A 6,205-nucleotide genomic window follows, 5' to 3' on the forward strand; every position below is an offset into this window, starting at 1 on the left:
TAATTACATTTATTTAATCCAAAAAGGGCAAATAAGTCCACTCAAATCTACTGAAATATGGGATCCCGTTGAACAAATCCCGAAAATTCCTCTTTTCCCATTCTGGGACCTGATCCGTCAATGAACATAATGGATGAACATTAGTATGTTCATTGTTTTCCTACGAACATTTCAACGAACATCAGTATGTTCATTGGTTTTGCTACGAACATATCGACGAATATTAGTATGTTCATTGGTTTTTCTACGAACATCAGTATGTTCATTGGTTTTCTACGAACATATTAACGAACATCAGTATGTTCATTGATATTTTCTACGAACACTTCATTGACGATATGCAGATCTGCAAATCCGGCGCGGCGCGGCGGTCGCCACCACGAGCGTTCTACCATCGTCGTCTTCATCTACTTCACCCTGACGACGCCGGGGCAGCACAACCTCGAGAATCCCTCCGCCTGCGACGCCGGCGGAGCAGCAGGAGGAGGAAGAGGAGATGGAGGCGATAGGGGAGGGAGGCGGTGGAAGGGAGAATGGAGGGGATGGCGGTGGAGCAGAAGCGGCGACGGCGATGTCAGTTCTGGAAAAGGGAGGCGGCGGCTGTGTGGGAGAAAAAGAGAGCGTGAGTTTGGGAGAGAGAGAGAGAGAGAGAGAGAGAGAGAGAGAGAGAGAGAGAGAAAGAACGTGAGTAATGGGAAAGAGAGAGATATACCGTGACTTGGAAGAGAGAGAGAGAAAGAAAATACAAATGACAAACCTAACCTTTATTATATAAAATAAATAAAATAAAATCATAATTAAGGGTTAAATTATCACCCTTAGATTAAGCAAGATCAACCCACATGATTTGGTCTTTATTCTTTATCTAAGGGAGTGGTCTCCATTGAACTCTCCCCTATAGGGTGCGGTTATAGTGAGAACCATAATTATCGTGAGAATATAAGAACAATTAAAATTAATGCATCTGCTATATAAATTAATGCATTCATTGTTAAATTTAATGCATCCGAAAAAAATAAATTTTTTGCTCCCTTCAGGATTCGAACCCAGGATCTGCATTCATCCACCAAGATGATGCATTCACCGTAGATCTTGATGATCGAATGGCTTAAAATGGTTCTCCGTTCTAATTTTAATTAGTGGTTCTTATTTGAACCTCTCCCCTCTCCTATATATATATATATATATATATATATATATAGTGTGTGTGTGTGTGTGTGTGATAGAGCATTAATGAGAACTGCGTTTTCGTGAAAATTTGGGAACAATACATATTTGTTAAAATTAATGTACTAAATTTTTTTTGCTCCCTCCAAAATTTGAACATAGATATAGAGGTTCAAATAAGAATTATTGTATAAAATGAGAACATGTCACAGCCCGCCCTAACTATGGATAGTTAGGCCGAGTGATCCACGACTAGGGATGGGGTTAAAGAAGAAGGGGAAGAAAAGGGGCGTCATTTATAGCCGTAAAACTTACTCATCTTAATAAAACTCGTCATTTTTATTCATTAATACTCAATTGAAAACAGTCTATGAAAGACAGCATAAAACTTAATTAATATCATTAATCAAGTTATACATCGTATGAAACCATTCTCTTAAGACTCAAAGTATGACATAACATACTATAACATCAACAACATCTTGCAGCGGAAAGTAGCTAGACATATGTATGAAGACATATTCTAGACAGGTTAACTATTTATTAACAACCCTGGAGACTCCGCTCATTGCAGCACCATCATCACATCAGCTCAACCTGCACATTTAGAAAACATATGCAGGGCTGAGTACAAAAGCACTCAGTGGGCACGTATGCCTAGGTATAAAAATACATGCTTCAAAACTATAAATTGTCATGCCATCATAATCAGTACAGCAAGGGAGTTTTTCGCTAAAAAGGCCCAAGCTTACTAAGTTCATTTGTGATTCTTAAAGTTCGTCTGATCAGACTAAGTTCTTTTGTAATCTATCATATCTGAAACTGTGTGCCGGAGAGGTGGCCACCTCTCACGGTCACTTGACCGGCCAACCCGCTAGATGACTCACGGTCATTGGTGTACACTAGCCCTGGCAGGATAGCTATCAACTGCTCAGGACCCGAATTCGATTGCATCATTGGCAAAGCCAAAGCAGATAGATATCATACTAAAATTGAAACATTTTATGGCAAGACAATAGTTGAAATAACTTTAACTCAAAGATTTTGTCATGAAATAACTTGCTTGAACGTAACATTTAAACTCATTTGATATATATGAAACTGAAATTAACAGTTAGATCATCTCATGCATTCATTCGTATAAGAGGCCTACGACACGCAGGGGATCTCTATATACGTATAGTAAAAGTAATGCCCACCTCGTTGTGTCTCTGTATCAATGAGTAACGTCACTCTCTCCCTCAAGTCGTTACTTCCCAAAAGGACCTTCATCGTTATGAAGAATTGGTGAGAAGTTATAAAAGAAACCTCGATTAATAATCTAATTTCTTTTATGAAACATTAGTATCTCTAATGTTCATCTCTCTTGATTGTTAATCAATATAACAATTATTATCTCTCGTCATTACTCATTAATTATAACATCCTTATGTTATAATTAGCAGCGCTTCAATTAAAAGAAATATTTAACACATCGAAAAGTCCACTTTCTTAGCAGATCTATTCGCTCTCATCTCGTCTAATTAACCAATTAGAAAGTTAAACTTTCCATTAGGTATGTATTTGAGTCACAGGTCAACAAGAATTGACTATGCTCAAATTCTAATTTCACTAAAAATTTCGGCATGACCTATTCATATATAATGTCAGCCACGAGATTTCAACGCGTGAATCTCACTACGTGAACTCGTCTCTCGACTCAAAACTTAACATCTTGACATCTTTTCAACGCAAACCAAATAATTCAAAATCATCAAAACTCTTTATCAGTAAACTATCATTTATACTCGACACCAATTGTTCGAGTGTCAGATACCAACATTTATGTGCGTTAATCATAACTCTCACAACTCACACCATTTAGTCATATCGTATCATCCATCAAAACAAATATAATCAAGTTATTTTCTAGAAAGTTTTGCTGTTTTTGTGTCATCTTTAAAACTTCATAACAACCAACTCAATCATCATAAACTCTCATACCAATTGATCTCAAAAACTTCATGAAGTGTAGTTCACTCTAAAAATGGTAGTTAACCAAAAAGGTTAAAGGTTTTTGGAGATATTGCTCTTTTAGTGCAGGCTGTCAAAGATTGACAGTTTCTGCCAATTTTGTTTAGGCCATTAGAAACCAAGGCAAACCTTAATAAAATTCCATCAAATTTAATCATCCAAAACTAAAGGTATCCTTGAAGATTTGGTTAAAATTTCACAAGAGAAAACGTTCATATGATCTGCCAAATAAACAATGAAACTCATACACTTTTACTGTTGGACAAATATGACAGCAGAACAGGGCATTTTTGAAATAATAAACTGCTCTGTTTCAGAGGTCATAAAAATCGAAATCTTATGTTTTTAGAAAAGTATTGAAGTCTAGTTTCGTTTAAAAAAAACGGTGATGCAAAATCCTTCATGGATTAATAGATATAAACGTTTTTGTGAAGTCTACCAATAGTTGACAGATTCTGTCAAGGATTTTTCAAAATATCTTTAAAATAGCAAACATCATTCAAAAGACATGAAATTTTGCAGCAACGAAATACACATATCATAGATAAACATACTAAAATTTCAGAGCCATCAAGCAATGAAAACTCATCGAAACATAAGCTTGAAACTGCTGTAAAATTTTGACAGAATTCCAGTTTTAATTTCGTTCAACAATTATCATCCATAAATTGTAAATCAATTAGCATGCTCATGTGATATCGTAGAACACATATACGCAATAATATTCATTATGCAACGTCTCAAACTTCACGAATTTAAATAATCATACTCTAAAAATTTATACAATTTTCGTGCTTGGAAAAATACGAATTTAATATATATCGATTCTAGCATACCCCTAAGCACAAATATCAAGTCAAAACGATCAAACAAAAATCGAAAGACAAGCTAATATGTGAAAAACGGGGCTGCCCTCATGGGTTTCATAGCTACGGTTCGTTCCGTTCTTACTCCCTTCATTAAACATGCTCAACATCTACCCAAGAACAACATACTAAAATTTCACGACGATCCGACGTCGTTTCAAAATAAAGTCGAGAATCGACGTTTTTCGACGTCGACGAAAATCGAAAATAAAACCATCAAAACGTAGGTAGAGATCTTACCTACTTAGATACATGATCGAAAAGATGATCGGCGCTCGTCTCGGTGCTCAAATCGGAGGTCAAAAGCTCCGTCCAAGCTTAAATGGAAAATGGCGTGTGTAGTGTGTGTTTTAGGTGTTGTGTGTGTGAATATGTGAGTTGTGTGTGTGGTGTGGGCTGATATAGCGTGAGTTAGGTGAGATAGAGGGATAGTGGGCAGTTGGGGGGGTGGTTAGGGGTAGGGTAGGTTAGATATTTAGGATATTAACCCGTTAGTCGTTAAATATCTCGTTTCGTCTCGTTTTAACGATTAACTACCCATACTCTTCGTTACTCGCCCTCTCAACCTCTACTCACTTTCATTGCACTCGTAATTCTATATAAATATAGAAAACACAAGCTCGTTCTCGAAATTCTGATAAACGAGCTCGGTTCGTTTATCGAGAAAATCTAGTTCACTATTCACTCGTCGTCCAAAAATAAAAACTTTCATTATTGGACTCGTATCGAAAAACTAAGAATATTTTTCGACGACGTGCACGTAAGATTTTGAAAGTCGACAAAAAGACGAAATAGCAGTATTTTACTATTCATCGTCAAAAAGTCAAAATTTTCAAAAAACGTCTTAACGGACTCAGATCTCACTTCCGAGTTCACCGTTCTCATTCAAATAATTATCTCGAATTATTCGAATACTCAAACTCAATTTCGGATATAAAATCTCACATCATCCAAACATCATCAAAAGAACATCTCAACATCTTAAAAATAACAAGGGAACTTCATATAACTCCTCATCTCTTTACAAAGTAAATCAAACAAGGGATCTATACCCTAATTACTCAAACTTAAGCAATTAAACACGTCATCAAAAGCCCGGGTGTTACATACCCTCCCCCTTAAAATAAATTTCGTCCCGAAATTTGTACCTCCTGTAAATGTTTCGGATACTTCTCTCACATCTTATCCTCAAGCTCTCTTTCCACTTCTTTCTAACTATCATATCTCCATTGAACCTTATCCAATGCAATCGACTTATTACTCAATTGCCAAATTTTATGATTTAGCATCATCTGAGGTCTCTCTTCATAACTCAAGTCTGGTTCTAAGATCATTTCTTCTTAGTAAACCACATGGTTTGGGTCGAAAATATATATCCTCTCAATTGTGACACGTGAAACACGTTATGCACATTTCCAAAGCTAGGTGGCAAAGCCAACCTGTACGCTATTGGACCTATCTTTTGCAATATCTCGTAAGGACTTATAACTCTGGGTCTAAGCTGTCCTTTAACTCCAAATCTATTCATCCCCTTTTGAGGGTGAAACCTTCAAGAAAACTTTGTCTCCAATCTCGAAACTTTGTCTCACATCTTATAGGCAAACTCAATTAGTGGCAACACATTCTCCTGATGTACTCCTCTATCAAGGATAGTAGTTCTTATCATATCTTCCATCGTCTGCTATGCTAAAATTCATCCTTGTACCCAACTCTTTCTGTAACTCATCCAAAAACGTGATGTAAATTTTTTTTTTATTGATCTCTTTCTGAGGTGATCTTACATCGGTACTCAAAGCAATCTTATAATCTCACGAACGTACAATTGTGCTAACTTATCTGGTCCATACGCGATTAGGATCGGTATGAAATGTGCAGATTTTGTTAGTCGATCTACAATCACCCAAATTGCTGTATTTTCTCTTTGACTTTTGGGTAAAGCTGTCACAAAATCCATCGTTATGTGATCCCATTTCTACTCGGGAATCTCCAACGGTTTTAACTTCCCATAGGGTCGTTGGTGTAATGCTTTCACTTGCTGACAAGCTAAGCATCGCTCTACAAACAAAGCTATGTCTCGTTTCATTCCGTCCCACAAAAATTTTTTTTTTTTTTTTCACAACCTGATACATCTGTGTGCCTCCTGGGTGGGCGGTGTAAGG

The 6,205-nt window shown here is 36.7% G+C and overlaps 1 long non-coding RNA gene across 1 annotated transcript; it reads right to left on the minus strand.

The window, feature by feature from the left end:
* Positions 1–1,538: 1,538 nt before the first annotated feature.
* On the minus strand, positions 1,539–4,849 carry LOC131025290 (uncharacterized). The gene is made up of 3 exons (XR_009102125.1): positions 4,287–4,849; positions 2,367–2,433; positions 1,539–1,764 (listed from the first exon to the last, which is right to left on the minus strand). It is a non-coding gene; the product is annotated as an uncharacterized LOC131025290 (long non-coding RNA).
* Positions 4,850–6,205: the final 1,356 nt, after the last annotated feature.

This window comes from Salvia miltiorrhiza, chromosome 1 (assembly GCF_028751815.1).
Source record: "Salvia miltiorrhiza cultivar Shanhuang (shh) chromosome 1, IMPLAD_Smil_shh, whole genome shotgun sequence".
Lineage (NCBI taxonomy): Eukaryota > Viridiplantae > Streptophyta > Magnoliopsida > Lamiales > Lamiaceae > Salvia > Salvia miltiorrhiza.